Source organism: Saccostrea cucullata, unplaced genomic scaffold (genome assembly GCF_032062105.1).
Source record: "Saccostrea cucullata isolate Sc308-1 unplaced genomic scaffold, CSIRO_AGI_Scuc_v1 ctg1299, whole genome shotgun sequence".
Lineage (NCBI taxonomy): Eukaryota > Metazoa > Mollusca > Bivalvia > Ostreida > Ostreidae > Saccostrea > Saccostrea cuccullata.
Window position 1 is genome coordinate 19417 of NW_026919438.1, and position 20445 is coordinate 39861.

General features: G+C 35.9%; 1 pseudogene; it reads left to right on the top strand.

Annotated features, from left to right (window-relative positions):
- Positions 1-1780: 1780 nt before the first annotated feature.
- Positions 1781-3850, top strand: LOC134231609 (uncharacterized; annotated as a pseudogene).
- The last annotated feature ends 16595 nt before the right edge of the window (positions 3851-20445 follow it).

The following is a 20445-nucleotide window of genomic DNA, read 5'->3' on the forward strand; positions in this document are numbered from 1 at the left end:
GTCGTACAGTTCTTTGGACTTCCGACGTGGTACATTCTCTACGATGATGAGGCCATGCGTATCCACGCCATATTGGTAGACTGTGATTTCGACATTGCCAAAGCCTTATCTAACATTGCGCTAGACTGCTCCGCCATGTGCAACGGATGTATTTTCAGCGATCCCGAGGACATTATCCCCTTGCCTGCCTGTATTCCTAAGCATCCCAGGAGTACCTAAGTTAACCAATTAACTATTAACCCATTAACTGTGATTAACCCATTAACTGTGATTATCACGTTTTTGCTGTGAATTCATGATTATTAATTTCCGATGACGTCACAAAAATGGAATCCGAGGGAGAAAAAGAAGTCGCCATCACGATCGGCGAAGAAGCTGTCCATGAGTGGGCCACGACCAAAAAACTGTAGAGTAGGACTACCGACACCCTTATCAATATCGGCTACGATAGCATGAAGGCCCCTATCTCGACTAACAAAAGAAGACTTGATGCAAACCGAGATTCTGGTAGGCCAGAAGAATTCGGTCTTACACTGTGTTAAAAACACTTTCCCACTTGGACCCGAGGCCAAGACGAACCAACCCTGTGAAACTCCTAGTATTCCATGCGCACCAGGACCGTCCGCGATGGATTAATCAGCCCTCCGGCATCAATGTGTGATCAATCATCGGACAACTTCATCCGAAACGTTCTCGGACAGTTGTCGTCAGCGCAACAGCCCGAACATCAACCCCCGTCTTATGGTGGAAGTGGAATGCAAGCCTTGGAAAATACAGGTACGTTTTCTTGCAAGACCCCCAAATTTATTTAAAATATCTCTCAAACCCATCTGCAAATTATAGCTACTTAGATATTACAGAATTCGCTAATTCGACGGCAATTTTCCAAACGGAAAGAATCTTTTCTGATAACTATGATGGGCAATTAATCTTATAAGTCGATCCTCAAAACCTAAGCTCGAGTCCCTATCCATCTCACAATGGTATGTGGCTAACCTAGCAATTCTACTCAAATAGTTACAGGATAATTCCTTAGCCCAAGGTCAAATTCTCGACTATCTTTCGTGCACCACAAGAGTGTATCAACTCTTCCCTATTTATGACGTAAATTCCTTCTACTTCTATGATAGGGAATCCAGAAAGCTCCAACATCAACATACGTTTAGATGGGACACTAACATCCCCCACATTCAGTCTTTCTCAGACCAAAAAATGCCCCCCCCCCCTCAGTATGCCCATCAAACCAAACAAAACCCAAGACCCAAAATAGGGTTTTCCCTTCATCCCCGAGCCTCCCATACATCACAGGGGATCGAGATTTTCCGGCGATTCAATGCTAAACGCAGCTGCACTGTGCAGCAATGCAAGTATGCTTATACGTGTTCAGTACCGGGCTGTTCGGACAAGCACCCTGCTTCAGAGGATGCCGTATTAAAACACAATTCCTCGGGTTTGATCCTCTCTGCCTGGGAAGAAGAGCTTTCCAAAGACCCCGATAAACATTTTATGATTGAAAGAATTGAAAATGTTTTGACATCATCGACCCAACCTTATCCCCTATCCCAGCTGAAATGGAAAATCACCCTTCCTCTCTTAATTCGGAACTTTTTGACAAAGCTACAGACCAAATTCTTAACAAAATTGCTGAAGGTAACTATAATTTTGCACCGTCTCCCCCCATTATTATTATCCCCTTAGGAAGTATTCCAAAGAAGGACGGGGGGGGGGGGGGGGGGTACGTATATTTCATGACCGTAGCGATCTAAGGGACAGAGAAGAAATGAACACCGCCTTTGAAGGCTTTACAGGCGAATCGGCTGACGAATGTCTCCAGATGGTTGGCGGGAGACAAGATGGTGATCTGAGAAAGCGGTTACATTTTCCAATCTTGTATGCAAATGAGGTCGGTCAACCAGATGGCCATGATTTAGAGAGAGAGGAATCGTTAAATGAATATGATTGTTAAAAATCAATTTAATAAAAAAAAAAAAGTTAAATTTTTTTTATTGTTGTGTAGTATATTTAAAGGGGATACTTTCTAACAGAATAGTATCAAGTTGATAAGATATTAATGGTGAATGATCGGTTATTGATCGATTAATTAATTCAATCTCGATTGTTCAAGGTTTTGTTACGTACAATATAACCTTACTATGAATTGTGTTCTGGTCAAGTTGTTCAAAACGATTTATTAATTTCAATATTTAGGCTGGAAATGAACCAACGACCAAGAAACGTAAGAAGTCAGACCAGGGACTGGAGAAAAGAATATTGGAGCTGGAAATATCCCGAGAAAACGAAGGAGAAGAAGAACTGGGAAATTTGAAAGCGAAGGTGAGGGGTTTATGTATGCAGACGGAACCTAGCGTCCCGCTGATTCCTGTCTGTATGGAGGAGCTGGCTAGAACTGCGCGAAAGTCAAACCATGCAGACCTACTCTTCCGCTTTTGGCGTAATTCTTCCGCTTTTTACCACAAAATTAAGCTATTACGCCTTTTATATTAATTTTACGCTTTTGATACTTTGGTTAAAATTTCATTATGAATGTCTCAATTCAGAGTTAAAGTACGACCTGCTGAAATGAAATAGGAAGTTCTTATGAATGTAATTCAAAGATCAGTTCGATAATGTGCGTAGTATACCTAGTAGTTACATGTAAACTGGTGTGGTGAAGATTCGGAAGAAGACGAGAAGGCACTGCTTACAGGCGCGGATCCAGGATTTGGAGAGGGGGCGCCAAAATTAGACAAGGGGCCTTGTGGCCGCCTTGAGGCCCCCAGTGGGTCCAGGGCAAAAACCCTGGTGGGGGCCCAGGGGGCTTCGCCCCCGGAAGTTCCTGGATTCTAGAGATTTTGAAGAGTAAAAATGAGGTCTACCAAGTAGACATATTTGATTTACGCTAACTTTGACAATTTCAGGGGGGGGGGGTGCGCCTACCCTTAAATCCGCCACTGGCTTACGTTAACTATGAAACGATATTGCAAAACATACAGCCATTTCTATGCTCAAGTAAGTTTATTTTAACAATTCCTAAAACAAGATAGAGAAATATGAGTGTTTAAAAAGATAGGAAAAACAATTAAAAATGTACAATTTGTTTTAACATTCAAACGCAAGCCTTCAGTTACGTGATTTGATACAAATTGACCAAATGCTTCATCAAAGGTGTACGGTTGAATTGAGTTTGATATAGGATACTTGTATTTAAAAACACTTTTTTGCTAATAGATGCTTTTAAAAATTATGAAAAGTTTATGCCAACTTTGTTTAGTATTGTACAATTCCGGTTGTTTTGAAAGAAAAACAAAGTATTAAAGTGAAACAAAAAAAGTAAAACATGATTGATTACGCTTTTACCTCTGAAATTCCACCAAAATTGTACCAAAATTACACTCTTGCAATGAAAAGGGTAGGTAGGTCTGAACCGTGACGAAATGCCAGTATTTGAAGAATTATCAAGACAAGCTAACTGCAATAAGGAAAAACAAGATATTCCTTCATTTTGCATGAGTGTTCTTGGGGGAAAGCTACTGACGTGGTCAGCAAAGCGTTGGCGAAAGCTCTGAAGACGAAGACGGAATCGGGGAACAGTAGTTGCCAAGGAAGAGCAAAGACTCCCCGATAATGAATTTATACCCCCACCCATCTCAAGCCTATTGGGGTTTCGGACAAGGGAATTGTGTTCCCCCCAATGTACCCATACGGAGGTTTAGGGGGATATACAGGGTATAGAAAATATCAGAGAGGTTTCGGCCGGGGTCAATCGGCCAGGGGAAATTGTCAGTTTCGCAGCGCGTCTGGTCATTATGTTCGTGACTGTCTAAAGATGAAAGCGGCTAGGGGAAAGTAATGAAATATCGAAATTGTGACAATGAGACATCTCTTGTAACGTGCAACCTCTTAAAAAATGTAATAGTGTCTATTAGAATGAGAAATTGTAAGGGACTAATCGCTTACCATTGTGTATATTGTTTTGTAATCCCCAACTGCTGTATCATCATTAATCGTCTTTTGTTAGTTTCTTTTAATTGATTATCAACATGTTGCTGCTATCAATTTTGAATTTCTTTTTGTATATATTTCTCTTTACCTTTATGCCCTGATGAGCCCCAAATTTGTATAAATAAATCTTATCTTATTGTTTTTGGAATGACAGAGAAATAAAACTTCGTAAAATTTAAACTTACTGTTTTTATCCTTTAACCTGACATCCGGGAACTCTGAAGCCCTAGTGATCTCGCTAACGTGGATTGCAGGTTTAGATCCAATCTTCAGCGTTATTTCGTAGAGATGCTTTATTTGAAAATGTTTCTTTATCCCTAACAGGATTTTGAGATTGAAGTCCCGGAATGGGAAAGATGTGAGTCATTCCATCCGGAGAAAAGTGTATTGGAAAAGAGAGAGCATCCTACGTGGACAACACTGAAAGAAAGTGATCCCAAACCTGCATTCCACGTAAATGAACAGTTTAAGTTGTATGACGATAAAATAGATATTAATGATTTTGTTGTACGAAATCCAGATACTTTTGTGTCGGGAAAAATTTATAATTGTTCAAATGAATGGTTGGATATTACTGGGAAAATATCTGATAATATGTCTAAGACGGTACAGTATTGCGTGGACGCAGGAATTGACGCGCAGTCTTTTATGCGCTCGTTTAAAGGGAATAACAAAGGGAGATCTTTTGATTCAGATAGTCCACCAAAACAGTATTTTCCTAAGTCATTGTCGTGCAAATCACACACCTCCTTTATCAGAAAGGAAATATAATGCAATGTACGAAAGATTGAAATGCTATTTAGTTACGTTAGGAATATATGAGGGTGAAAACCCACACAGTTTAAGGGGAGGTTTCGCTATTACAATGGCTGTTTCGAGTGCGGTTAAGTGTCCTAGGGAACTCATGCACCATGTACGGTGGTCAACAGAAAGTTCGGCACACTATTACAGTAGATCAAAATCTTTTGACAGATGCTAGTAGAGTGGCGGGTAACATTGCCAAAATCACAAGTGATAGGGGGGATATAGAACTATTTTACAAAACACACGGGGATATGTCTGCATTGTCACCCGCCTTCAACTGATGTACATGCATGTTATTACATTTTCATAAAATGTTATCACAGTAGTAGTATATGGTATAGCAAATATCTCTACCCTCACCGGATGTGCTTGATGGGTAAACTAACTAGAACTGTCCAATAGGGACAAATACCCCCCGCAGGGTTTTTCAGAGAAGGTGCCAATTCAAAAATACTTTATGGATCTAGAGATGTTCACAATTTACTTAAAAAAATTTGCAGTGAAATATAATTGCTCATCATGTTTCTTAATGAATGAAACGGAGGTGCAAACAAATGAAACATCAATACTAATACATTGTAATTCCATTGTAACATTTTTTTAAAAATTTTTCATTTAATTTTTCTTTATTACTGCATTAAAATAAAGTGCCACGCCACAGCATGATACGCCCGTCAAAAAAAAATACAATTACAATGTATCTTAAACAGTTAAAAGTGCAGGAAAATCATGTCAACCTTGATTTTTAGATTTCAATGATGTTTACACACCTTAAAATATCTCCTGTGGTGTAGGCATTAATTATAACAAATATTGCATCATTCATAGATTTCTATACCTTGCCAAATGCCTATCATATTTAAAAATATCAAATTAGTCTTCACAACTTAATCTACACCTAATTAACTTTGGAAATAAAAGACTGGCCATCAAATATAAACTGACCAACAGCTCTTCTTCTAATTCCCGAAGGATACAGATTAGACCATGCTCTGAAGAAATGAAAGAGATTCCTACATTGAACACATTAATTAATCTTTAACTGGATGCTTGTCTACTCATTACTCCCAAAAGATTATTGGATCTGCGCTATCTACCATAAAACATTTTTAAAAGATATAAAACATCAATGATTTTTTTTTTTTTGGATTTAATGTCAGACAGTTAATTGTTAATATGCAATTCATATGGACATGCAGATTCCACCCCTACCACCATAAAATTAATTTTTAAGTTCATAATATTATGTAATATCAAAATAGTTAATATGCAATATCAAATTTGTTTTAATTACTTCTCATCAAATTCATTTTCAAACTTCGGCTACCTAAAAAGAGCTATTTTTAATCCAACAGGCTTACCCATTTGGCCCAATACTCAAGGGATATAGATAGCACCGATGCTCTTACAGCTACTCCTCTCACTAAACTCATTAATTTCTCTCTCTAAATTGTCATGCAATTTTCTGTTATCATTCTTCTTGACCAGTGCTTGATAATTAGACTCATGGGAGTGGTGGAATTTCTCTAACATACTCTATATTTGTTATAGATTGCTGTCAAGTATATGCTAAAAAATAAGTATTTTCTTGATTTAACATTTTTCTAATAAGGTTAGTGCAATAATTTTACATTATTCTGAATGTGTAAATGAAGAGAAAAAATTTAATTTTTTTTTTAAAAATTCCACTTAAATTAAAGGTCACATGTACAGTGACCTTGAAATAGGTCGCGACACACCTTTTACCTAAGATGCATAAACTGGCCAAGTTTGATGATTCTAAGTCTTATAGTTTTCTAGTTATGGACCGGACAGGATTTTTCCATATTTGGCTATAACTTTTTAATTATAGGTCAGAGCGACATACTTTTTGTGCGCGACACACCTTCTACCCAAGATGTATCAGATGACAAAGTTTGATAACTCTAGGCCTTATAGTATTAAAGTTATGAGCCGGAGACGAGAAAAGCTAACAGACGGACGGACGGACAGCTAGACAGACGGACAGACAGACAGACACGAAGCCTATCACATAAGACGGGCATATAAAAATATATTGCAATTATGTGTTATGTCACTCTGCAAACTGATTGTTGAAAAAAAAAAAAAAAACATTATACAAAATCAAATTAATCTTGATACATCAATTTGAAATGCATTTTGAAAATAAAGAACTGGTCATCCAGTAATGAAGTGTTTTGACAGACAATAAATTACAATTAAGAGAATAAGAGAAGAGAGATCTTTAATTCTTGTGCCTTATTCCCTGAAGATTTGATAACACACACACACTTGATAAGAGATATGACTAAACAACTTCCAACACCCAACTCATTAATTTATCTTTAACTGGATGCATGTCCAGTCATTATTCCCCAGAGACAAATGAAATTACATTATCTTCTGTGCAATGTAAAAACTGTTTTTAACACTTGATGTTTCTTTTTTTTAAAGTTTTTATGAGTAGTTTTAAGCTGTAGTTCACGTTTTTGTACAGATATTCTAGATTCTATGTCTCAAACCTTATACATGAGCCCAAAATAAACAAGTCAATTAAAATTTTAAAAAACCTGTAAAATGCAGAAAAATGAATAAAAAGAGTTGAAAATTCCAGGTGCACAACTTCATATGGTGAATAATAATTGTACAAATTTTCAGATTAATCCTTGCAATAGTTTCTGAGAAACGGTCCAAACAAAATCACAAAATAAAAATGAAAAAACACCTGTAAAATTCAAAATAATAATCCAATCAAGATGAAAAATATCAGGTGCACAACTTCATATGGTGAATAATATGTGTACAACTTTTCAGACAAATCCTTCCAATAGTTTCTGAGTAATGGTCCGGACAAAATCTCGTCTACAGACAGACGGACAGACGGACATGGTGATTCCAATATACCCCCCCCCTAAACTTCGTTTGCGGGGGGTATAAAAATAGACACGAAAGCAGATCAATCTACCCTGTGTGAGATGGGTAAACTAGAAAATAAACACACTAAAGGGACAGACTAAACATTCAAATCTACTATTAAAATAAAGAAAGTATTTAAATCCATGTATCACAGTTTAATGTTATTCAACGTTACATAGGACTTAAAATCCGATGTTTTAGAGACGTTTTATTGGTTACTTAGCAATCAAATTTATACTTGTAAAATAGTGAAATATCACATTGTATCATTTATTGAAATCGTACACTACTGAAGTAGTAATATGGATTTAGATAAGATTTTATACCATGTTGAGGATGTTATAATAGAAAGTGAAGTGCAAGAATTTCAAAACAGAAATGAATTAATTCGATGGGCAGAGGAGAATAATTATTTACACCACTGTAGCGTTACAAGGAAATTAAAGGAACTCGAATCAGAGTAAGTGAAAACTATTTTTTTTTTTACATAAGGTATAATTTTCCACGAATAGAAATTCAAACAATTTATATAAAAGAGGTATATTTAAGATATCAGAGAAATATTCAAAATTTATTTTAAAATTTCAGTCAACGCGTTAATACATGTAGCTGATATCTATTTATTTTATATAGGTACGAAAGTAATGGCACGGACGACGAGGATTCAACTGACGAGAGTGACTACAACTCGGAAAATGACACGCAAAGTGTTGATTCGAATAAAATAAGCAGCAACAAAACTGACACTGAAGATACAGAGGAAGGAGATGTCATTATAACATCTACACAGCAATATCTTCAAAATCCTGTACATTTAACCACAGAGGAAAAAAGAAAATATATGCAAGACACTGAATATTCCGATTTATCAAGATTCAGACCTTCATGGAATCCACATCACACAAGGAGACGGGAATTGTCTTTTTAGAGCTGTATCGTATGCTATAAGTAATACAGAAAACAATCACGATAACCTCAGAAAGAAAACCGTTCAATATGCACTTAAAAATAAGGATCAATTCAAAGACATTCTACGATCGGACTTCGATACTGTAAATGAGTATTTACAAATAACAGAAATGGAGAAAATCGGCTCATGGACTACTGAATTCGAGATATTTGTTTTAGCGCATTTACTTGCATGTAACATATACACGCATACATATGGAGACGCAAGACCACTAAAATTTTCTGCTCGCGTAATCGAGCAAAACAAAAAACTTCTGACGGGTAACATTTTATTAGAACATCGTCACAAAAGACATTACAATGTATTTAACAAGTGGTGAATACGTAGAAATCTGCGATTTATGTATATAGGTTCAGTAACAATTTAGTGAAATGATTTTAATAGTGCAATCTGTTCTTATAATTATCTGTCCGTAATCTATTAAGTCAAAATGATGGGGAATTTTTGTGATATCTTGTATGTGCATATATTATGTAACTTTTTTGCTGATCGAGTTAACGTCCCACAGCGGTCAGGGCTTCCGCGCACCCTGTGGTCTTTTGAAGACAGCCGTTAACCACTGTTCTCCTTTGAAATGATGCAGTCCAACTGACCACGCACGTGCAGTTTCCTTCACTTCAACTTCTATACTAAAGACAATAAGATGTATCTTACGCTGATGATATCAACATATTATTGATGAAGGGGATCATGAGCCAGGATTATAAGAGAGAAAACGACATTGTCAGTTGTTTTTCTTACAAAAGAGAAGCGTTTCAAGGTGAAACAACGATGCGCATAGCTAAAGTAAAAGCTCCGAGGTTGGCAAGACGGACTTCCAGGATCTCGAGCTACTGGAAATACTTAAAACCACTATCCAATGCAGAGACATAATTACCGCTGAACAGACCAAAGTCATTCTCAACAATATTCCGTACGAACATGTAAGTAACCATTTAATTAATTAACGGGGGGGGGGGGAAGAATAAGAGCACAGCGTTTCCTTATCAAATGAGTTATTTCTAAACATCTACATTTTAACACGAATTTCAGGCAAAAACATCAACCACCGACTCGAATATGACAATGACCAGTATTGTGCAGGACGTTCTAAGCAATGGTACAGGTAATTAATTTATATTTTTCATAAGTCAGATACCCGATCACTATAAAACATATTAACATAGGAGTTAGTCAAGGAACTTGTGTGTGTGTGTGTTTTTTTTTTAAACATAATACGCGAACTTTGAGGGAAAAAGTTATCAAAATTTAAGCATCTACAACTCGTTTTTTCTTTTGGATGTTAACCTGATTATTGTATACGGAGCCATTTCTGCAACTTTTATTTTGTTCGCCGGAATATGCATTAGACTCACCTTATGGAGAAAATTTAAAAGGAACGCGACCAATATCCAAGACCGTGATTCCCTGGTGTACTTCAGCATAAGTGATATTAAACTTGAATGAATTGTTATCTTTCAGTGATTATCTGTCTCCTCTGTGTAGCGCAAAAGATTTTCCGTCCTCGCGATCAAGAGGAAGAAGTCCGTCATCCACCAGAGGAAATTCAAGAAGCAATTCCCCAACTCCGTAGATCTACCAGGGTTAGAAGAAGGAGACCAAACCGCCTCTTATTTTAAGACTGATGTTTAAAAGTGTATGTAAGACAATTAGTAGCTGTAGTTTGAAAAATGCGGTAATGAAAATTTTCTCAGTGTACCATTTGAAAGAAAAACAAAATTAAATCTTAAAAACTTGTATGTTTTTTTTTTAATTTTTTTTTTCCTTTCCCGATTCTTATTACTAAGTGACATATATATTCGTTCCATTGTAGAAATGTCACGCAAACATTTGTAATTTATTTTATGAAGTAATTAATCCGTCTAGTCATTGTTCTTTACATTGTTTACATAATGTATCAAAGTATAGGGGGAAAAGGAAACCAAATATTTTATAAGTCCTGAAGCATATTGAAACTTTCCGCATAACAGCCAGTAATGTATAAAGTAGTGGCAAGTTTTAACAAGTCTCAAAAATAAAGTTGTTCTTATAACCATAGAGACAAGTTGTGTAAAATAAAAGTATATAAACTCACAATGTTTACATAATCTTCTCGAAATATCGTGTGGAAACGAAACTTTACAGACAAACATCCCTTCAATATTGCGTTAAGAAAAAAAGAAGGGACCCATGAGCAACATCGATCACCTGAGCTCCCGAGTCATTGAGATAGTGACTGCCAGTGAGATTTAAACTGGAAGATCAGGATCCGTTTATTATACATAAATAGAATGTAAATACTTTTAAACTAGTTATCTCTCAGACCTTGCAGAATCAAGACATTAATAAGGCCTGTCATATCCGGTGACTCAGATTTTTGGCGAGTTGTCTATTCGTTATAACTGATCTATTGTTGATTTATTCTTTATTTCATTGTATTTATTTATGCACAAGAGAGATATATGATAAATCCAGGATTGAAACCAGATGTATCGGAAGAGACTGTAGCTTGACTGGTTTATACGTATGCGTACGAAAAGTAGCAGTTGGGACATGAACATGACCGGCAGGCACCAGAGACATATACATTGTTTTATATGTATCTGATGGCACTTAGTTTTTTATTTATTTTTTTCTTACACTTTTTCATTGAAAATTTAGAGTTCCGTTTGCGCAAGGCCAGTGTATAATCATCATGGTTGATGGAACGCTGTATATTGTAGATGTAGATGTAACCTTACAAAAGCAATAGGTAGAATAATGACCCTTGGTTAGTTTCTTTTTGTGGCAAGATTGCAGTAAGATTACAAATGTAAAGTAGCTTTTAATAAAATGTTACAGAATTTTCAATTTCAGTTACCTTGGTAACATCGTACACAGGATTCTCTGTTATATACTTGCACAAGCCAGAGAGGGATTCGTCATGACCATGAAAGCAGATAGGCTGCATCCAGGTAGTTTAACAGTATTTTCATCTGTTTATGTCTTACTTGTTAATTTTTAAAAGAAAAATCGTTTAATTAGTAACACATAATTTCTAAAAAATTTTAAATGCTCTTAAGTAATAGTTAGATCATATTAAGTAAAATTTTAGTGATTAAGAAGGGGCGGAGGGAGCGAAGCGACCGAGCCCCCTTCTTAATCACTAAAATTTTACTTAATATGATTTAACTTACCGGTACTTAGAACCTATCGCGCTTTTTCATTGGCTAATTAGTCAGCCCGCGGAGTTTCTGCATAGACATAAAATCTTAACAATTAAGTGATCGACTTAATAGAAAATTTAGCAGCTGCTGATTGGAGGAAAAAGCGGGTTAGGTTCTAATGTTACTTTATCAGTTGACAATTCCAAACAAGCCCCGGATGTCAAACATATTGAAGGTATTAAAATTAGGTATACAGATACGTCACATTAATATCTAGGTCAAGTTTCGTTTTGGCTACGATCTCACCATTTTTGAAAGTTATGCCCCTTGGACTTAAAAAATTCCAATTATTTGCAGTTTCTGTTCATTTCCTTCACAATTTGTGAAAAAGATTTATCAGATGAATATCTAGGACAAATTCGGTTTCGAGTACAATCGCGCCAAGTTATGCCCCTTGGACTTGGACAAATTCCAATTTCGGGGTAGGGGGCATAAGTGTTTTACAAACATCTCTTGTATTAATTATATCTTTTTAATTTGAATTAAGTTTATAAAAATTTAATTTATTTTTGTATATTTCTTTTGTAGTTTTTGCCATCACAACTTTAGGAATGGACAACACGGACATTGTTAAAGCCATAAACACCACTATCGGTTCCATGCGCCGTGCTGTGAAAGAAAACCGACTAATCTAAGTAGATGTCCTGTATGAAGAAGGGAGGGCATATTGCTTTGCTGCTGTCCGTCGGTTCATTTTGTTTCCGTTCATTTTCACAATCATTACACACACTGAATTGAAATTTGGTTTACATGTTTGTCAGGTAAAGATCCCTCACTGCTTAATGGCCCTGAGTGCCGAGTAAAGGTCAAAATTTGAAGCCCTTCACCGGCATACGGTGACGTCTCCATGTGAGTGAAAAATTCTCGAGAAGGACGTTAAACAATAAACAATCAATCAATCAAAATAGTCCTGGCACCGCATTGAAGCAGAATTCAAAGTCAAGTGTATGTGTCTTTTACTTCCTATTTGAATGGCTCTCTCATGACACTGAGGCATTCAACAGCCTAAAACTGAAAACTATTGATGATGACTTTTATTACCATATACTGAATCTGGGGAAAAGCTCCAAAGGTCACCGCTGGATTTGATGACGAAGTTCATCGACGGGCTTCCAATGCAGCTCCAATTTTCGTTCGCTCTGGTAAGCTTTGAACACAAAATAACATTCTGGAAATTAAGTGGTTTTACCAAAGTCTAGACCCCATACTAAGGGACGGGTGCACCTAAACGACATGGGCAATTATAAACTTCTACGTCAGATCAGGGGTGTTTTTCTTCATCAACCGACTAATACAGGACCTATTGCTACACAATCTTGAAGACGGGGGTTTATTGCATTGTGCGTTTTGTTATACTACGAGAAAGTATGATGTGTGTAACATTTCATTCTTATTTCAATGTTATTGCTCATCATTTCATTTTTATTTCAATGTTATTGCTCTGATGGGAATTTTTTTTTCATTTGTGAACATTCTTATAGAAAATGTAATAGGACTATTTTCAAGAGGTGCAACCGAAGAAGAATTTTGGTTCATTTTCGATTTATTATGCTAACCGATGGTGAAATGAGGTATAAACCATATTGATACCTCAAACGAGGTTTTAGTAAAACACTCGCCTCATAGAATTACAGGTTCCACTAATATAACATTAGGAGTTAATGATAAAGTTAGAACAAAAATACATTCTGGGAAGTTTGTCAAATTTTCATCACATCTACCTAAACATTTCACAGTAGAAAAGGAGAACAAATTCAGCTCATCGCTTTTTAAGCTCACATGGTTTTTTGCAAAATTATGGTCACATTGTCTTAATAAAAATTACCATTTTCGAACTGCAGTACAATGACATAACCCTTCGTTTTATTACATATATTATGTCAAGATTTAGTTATGTGGTTTGATGTTTATGTTCAACTTGACTATTTCCGCTCCACGAGCTTTTCATGTGTACAAGGTTTTTTTTTGGATGGTGTTTTACAGACCCCGCAGTGTATGTAAATTTATAATTTCATTTTCATCTTTATATTAGTGATGAGAAGGATATGGAGATAAAGAAAAGTATTCAATCTCAATAAAACAATATAAAATAAGAGCAGAGCAAACACGGAACCCTGAAACACCAGAGGTGTTTCAGGTGCCATGGAGGAGGGAGCATCCCTTGCTGACCGGTCACACCCGTCGTGTGCTCCCTGCCATGATCAGGAAATAATGAAAAATTGTGTATTTTTTTTAACTACAGTAAATTAAATATTTTGCATTTGAAAATTTTGTTCACGAGAGTATTATTACATGTTGTTTGTATGCTCCCTGGCATGGAGTATGATGGTTTTTACATGTGCTACATTGTATTGTTTTGTTATTGAAGCATCTACAATAAAGTGTAAATGTGGACAGACTGAATATTTATTCCGAAATCCGAAACTGACTACCAAACATAGACATTTGGAAAGTACTATGATTGTATCTGAAGAGTTAAAGGAAAAATAAATTTCATTCCCAATAACCATCATGTACGTATGTCAAAAATTTGGGAGCCCTTGGGTACTTTTTTTCAATTTCTCACCTATGGTTCTTCAGGATTTTCCTTATGATGGTGAAAAAAAATCCCTAAAATAGGATCTTTACAGTATCACAAAGACTATTCCAAGTCGATGAAGCCAAACTCCAAAGTTGAGGCTAATTTTGGCCACAGTTGCTTTAGTTATGGTGTTAAATATACCAAGTGTAGAACGCATCATTCGCTACAGACCCTTAAGGTAAAAAAGCAAATCCCCAGGAAAATTAACGAACGTGTGATAATCCTACACCATCACTAAAATAAACAAAACTACTCGGGCATGAAGGTTGTGATGATCGTGACCACCAATGGGCAGATTTGTGGCTAAAATCCAGGTTCCGATGCACTCATAGAGAGCAACAACAAATAATCGAATTGAAAGTAAAACTTTAGAAACTCTCTCAAATCAATAGACTCATCGAGAGTAAGATTCATATCCATTAATGTTTCTGGGTTAAATTCAGAAAAACAATTTCCCGAGTTTTATTTTATTGATAAGTATGATATAGTGTGCCTTAAAGGAGATGATAATCGACAATCCTAATTTACTTCATTTTGTAAATTAATCACTTTGGAAATCCGGTGGAATTGTTGTGTATATAAGAAATTCAATTGCTCAAAACTGCAATATTATTAATAACGAATGTGACAATGTACTTTGGGCCGGAGTAGAAGGTAATGCATTTAGAATCTATGAGCACGTATTCATAAGAACTAAATACCACCTGTTAACACTAGATTTTTTTCTGGTGAAATAGGAATATTTGCACTCACTACAGAGCATACATTGTGACTTTAACAATAGAGTCTACTTTATTAAATGATGAATAATTTGTATAAACAAATTACAATATGTGTGATAATGATTGATTAAATTGTTCAGAATCTCTCTCTATCTAATTATAGAATTTATTTTCAGTAGAGCTTGCATATTATGCATATGCAGACAACCTGACCCGCATGATTCTTTGTTAAAATGAGCAAAACAGGGAGCTTGAATCTTGCTTTGTTAAGTAAATTTAGTAACATTATGGCTATAGTGTGTAAAAAGGGTGTAACAAAACACTGTTCTCAACGAGTCTGTGGAAGTTACTCAAGTTATGCAAGGAGTTTTTTTTATTCAATTTTCCAAACCTTGGAGAGAATCCGATATTGAAAAGTGTAAACGATTGGTGAATGCTTGTAATCGGAAAGGTTGTTCAACTGCAAAGCTCACTAAGGATACAAAGCAAGCACCCAGACCCCCTTCCTGCAACCCAATCTGAAGAAGGTACTTTAGTACAGCATATTAATATGTGTTAAAATTTTGTGATAACATAAACTAGTATATGTAGAAAAATACGTTGTTTAATTGTGCAATACTGTTCATCTGTTTCGCTTTATTTATTTTTTGAACAGATTAAAAAGATGCACAACAAAGCGTAAATGTCCAAGTCGCATCGCAGACAAAAAATCTCACATCCCAGGAAAATGGCAAGAAAATCTCTTCATTATGAATAAGAACTGACAGGATTCATAAAAAAAAATACAAGTACAACGGAGTCCATATATCTCAATGCTAAAGTACCGGTATTTGTCAAACTTCAGATAGATTGACAGACAAATGCTTTCAGGTCAAACCTCAAGAAGCATCAATGAGTGCACAAACCGAAGGGAACATCACTATTGAATTAGAGGTTAGAAATGAAAAATTGCATGCTACTAAAATCAATTGCTCCAAAATGAAGTTGATCATCTCCAAACATCTAGTTGTCATAAATAACCTAACAAAAAAAAACCTTTGTAGAGACTTCGGATGAGTTAACTTTTGATGTCACAATCAAGGATGAAGAGTTCAAGTATTATACCACCGCAAACGAAGTAGAGGGAGTTAATTTTGAATCAGCTTGTCCGTCTGCCTGTCTGTATGTCCGTCCATATGTAGACAAGAAATTGTCCGTACCGTTTCTCCAAAACTATTGGAAGGGTTTGTTTTAAAAAGAAATGTACATTTATTATTATTCATCCTAACTTATGAAGGTGTGCACCTGGTATTTTCAGCACGATTGGATGAATTTTAAGCAGTTTACAGGCGTTTTATCTTTTTATCCCTCCCCCTCCTGAACGAAGTTAAGGACTGCTCCATTTCAATGGGAGATAATCCATAATTACTGAAGAATCAATGGCATTTTTCCAAAATGTTCTGTTCAAGACAAACTCTGCCAGGAATGTTATGTGCCTGAATCTTTAAAAAAAAAAGATAAAAATAATTCACTGACAAATTGTTCCTAAGTTGAAATATGATTATGAATTCTCGGAATCAATTTTTAAAACCAGGTGGAATAACCGTCACAATTCTGTTGAGGGTTCAGAACTTATATGCAGAAATCGCATTAATATTGGTAAAAGTGTGGCATCAATAGAGATATGTTTTCCTTATATATCTCTGCTAGCCATATGTATGACATGAAACATTCCCTGACATGCATTGAAAAAAAGGTTATTGTGTTATTTGCAATCTTATCATATGATTGTTACATGTGAAATCTAGCATGTTATATGCATTTGAAGGAAATAGATTTTTTTTTGGAAGGTGGGGGGATGTTTGAAATTTTCTGGTGCCTTTACAAAAAGTAGAAAGGTAAAATTCCAATCTTCCATGTTAGTTTAATGTTTATATTTGCCCTTTCCCCTCCAACAAAAAAGAAGAACAAGAAAGCCCAGTATTGGAGGGTTAGCGCCCAGGTGCAGGTGCTTCTCCGCTGTTCCCTCGCTTCTGTCACATGATTTTCCACGAGTTCTGGGCTGTACCCATCATCATTTTGCCTTTTGCCTTCAGAAGACTCAAGAAGATAAGGTAAGAAATTTTTTTTTATTGTCCTTTATAAAATTAAATTTACTGAATATGTACATGAATTTATCCAACATGTACCCAAATGAAATAGGATGAAATGTTATAAAGAGTACGTGCCTGAATGGAATATCCCAAAGCACAGTCACATGGATTCACTTGTGCCATATTCTTCGTGTATATTTACCAGTATGACTAAAACTACCGAGTATGGTAATGTTCTGTTAACTTGAACTGAAAATGTGTGTTTTATATGTTTGAATAAAATTATGAATGAAGTACACGTAGCACTGAAAATTAAATTTAAACATGGCTGCCATGTTTCAAAAATGGCCGCCGATAACAGTATGATATGGGAAAGTATTGGTAGATACAGAATTTGAGAGGTAGATGTGTAATGTCCTAGTTACTGTGTTTGTAATAATACAATGCATAATGTGTTATATTAAGAATGGTCCCAAGGGAACTTGAAAGTTTGTAACAAGAATGTGGCAACTAACCCTGCAGAGAAAACTTGTTTCATGTAACACTGTAGTGCATGCTTGCTCTTTGAATTGAAATCAAAAACCTTTAATTTCATTGAAGGATAATGATATTGAAATGGTTAAAATTCTTAATGAACTTGAAATATTTAGTAGAGGTGTTCCAGATCATCTCCTTTCCTCGTTATTTTCTGTCCTCTTTTGGACTTTTGATAATGGATAAGAATGTTATGGTAGGGAATATCAATTTCTTATAAGCCTTTGTTGACTAAAATGTTTAATGTAGACAAGAATGGAGAAAGAAATGTTTCCTAGGCATATAAACAAATTATTATTTATTGTGCTTTTAGATATTGAAATTGGGATTGACTCCCAATATAAGAATGAAGTTTGCATCCACGTTAATTTGTACAGATTGCAAATACACACATAAATTTTATTATACACCCGACAAACACTGTCATACTGGTTGAGGTAATGAATTTCTGGTAGAATTAGTTTTGAGAAAATGTTGGCTTCAGAACAGTGTATATTGTAATGTATCATATCCTATTGTTAGTGTTATGAATTGTTACCCTTAGAATTACCGACGGTATTATAATTTTTTTGGCAGAAACCCGATGAAATTTTTAGTTAATAGTTATAAATAAAAGTCTGAATTGTGAACAGGCGCGAACACGATTGCTAAGATGAATACATGTATATGATTAAATGCCGATTGTAAGAGTTATTGTTTTATATTATTTCTCTACTGTAGTAACTCAATATGAAATTAATAACATAAGACTGCGTATTTCCCCGTGAAGAGACTCCTTCCCTCATCTGAGGATTACTCCCTGAGAAAGCGCTACTCACTGGAAGTACTCTCTCATGAATATTTATTAGTGCTTTTAACCAATCAAAGTGTTAATTGGGCGGAGCGTTCCCGGAATCTCGAGTGTGTGACTTCATCATTGTTGCGCCGTTTTCTCTTTGTGACGCAAACTGCAGAAATTATAAAAAATAAGGTAAAAGTAGCTACTTTGGCTAGCTTTAAATACTTGTACCTAGTTAGCTATTAATTGCTACGTAGGTAGAAATAGTCTTTGGGCTAAACCTGATTAATGCTGAAGACTTGCCATGGATTGAAAGTAACATTCAATCTTTGCTAGATTAATAAATAACTTAAAGAGAAGATCTTTTATGAGCCGTTTGAATTAATTTCAGTCTAGAAAGACGCAACAACCTGCGCCTCCCTTCAGAATTCAATGAACTCTTCCAAAGATGTTGACGGCCGTTGTCTTGGCTTATTTATATTCACACGCTAAGGACAGCTCGGTTTCCCTTTGATTTAAAACTGTTGCGTAACAGTGCGCGCAGCTTTACTTGCGAGATAAATATAGCCCAGGTCAACACACGGTCATGAGAGTATCGCGTGTGATTTGAAGTGAGGCTGAATTCTGCTAAGTTTTAAAACTATCGCAAGTGTTATATTGAAAATCGGAAATAAAAAGAAATTAGAAAAAAAATCAAAATTTAAGTTAACTGTCACTCTGAAGAGAATGTAAGATACAGTTAAAAAGAAAATCCCACCAACGCCAAGGCTCAAGTATTGAAAGGAAAAAAAAAAGAAGTAAATCCCTGACAGCAATGACTATACTTATCAGAAAGGTTTTAACTCGTCAAACGAAGATAGACTTTAATGTAAACTGATGTGTTAGATCCTGAACGAATTAATATGACAATTTTAATATATTTCCCACGTATTAAATCCAAACAATGTTTATTCTAACATGTATCTGTATCCCTGCTGACTGTAAAAGAAATATTCGAAATAAACTGTACTGCGCGAGGTTATTATTACTATATCTTGAAAAGGCAGTATTATATACTGTTGGAAGGCCTAAGACGGATTAAAGACCTGCCAGACCCCCCCCCCCCCCGGTCCCTTCCCCTGTTAAAAAAAAATAATATCAAAAAGTTATATGTTCAGTAGCAGGGATTTATACTAGTATATAGGTCCGGCACTCCTTGTTCATTAGCCTGAAATCATGGAAAGCACTGTATTGTTTAAAAACCTGTGATCCATCACCCCCAAAATCATCACCTTTCGTAAGACCTACTTGCATGAGTCTTCAATACAGCATACAGACCCCCCCTCCCCCCTGAGATCGAAATCGAAAACTTACTTCTGAAAAACCCAGCGGGGGGTATTTTGTCCCGATTGGACAGTTCTAGTTGTATCAAACACGAATTATAAAATTTCTTCCAGTGACCTTGGACTTCCCCAAATGACCTTGGGTCAAGGTCATGACACATCCTTGGGTCATAGGCAATCTTTGAGTGAAATAAAAACCTACCAAGCTTATCAATAAAAAAGATGTGGACCGGACACGAATTATGAAATTTTCTTCCAGTGACCTTGAACTTCCCCACATGACCTTGGGTCAAGGTCATGACACACCCTTGGGTCATGGGCAATCTGTGTGTGAAATGAGAACCTACCAAGTTTATCCATAAGAAAGACATGGACCGGACACGAATTATGAAATTTTTCTTCCAGTGACCTTGAACTTTCCCAAATGACCTTGGGTCAAGGTCGTGACACACCCTTAGGTTATGAGCAATCTTAGTGTGGAGTAGTAGATTCTAATGTCCCTCTGCAAGAAAGATATGGACCGGACACGATTGCACAGACAGACGGACAGACAGACGGA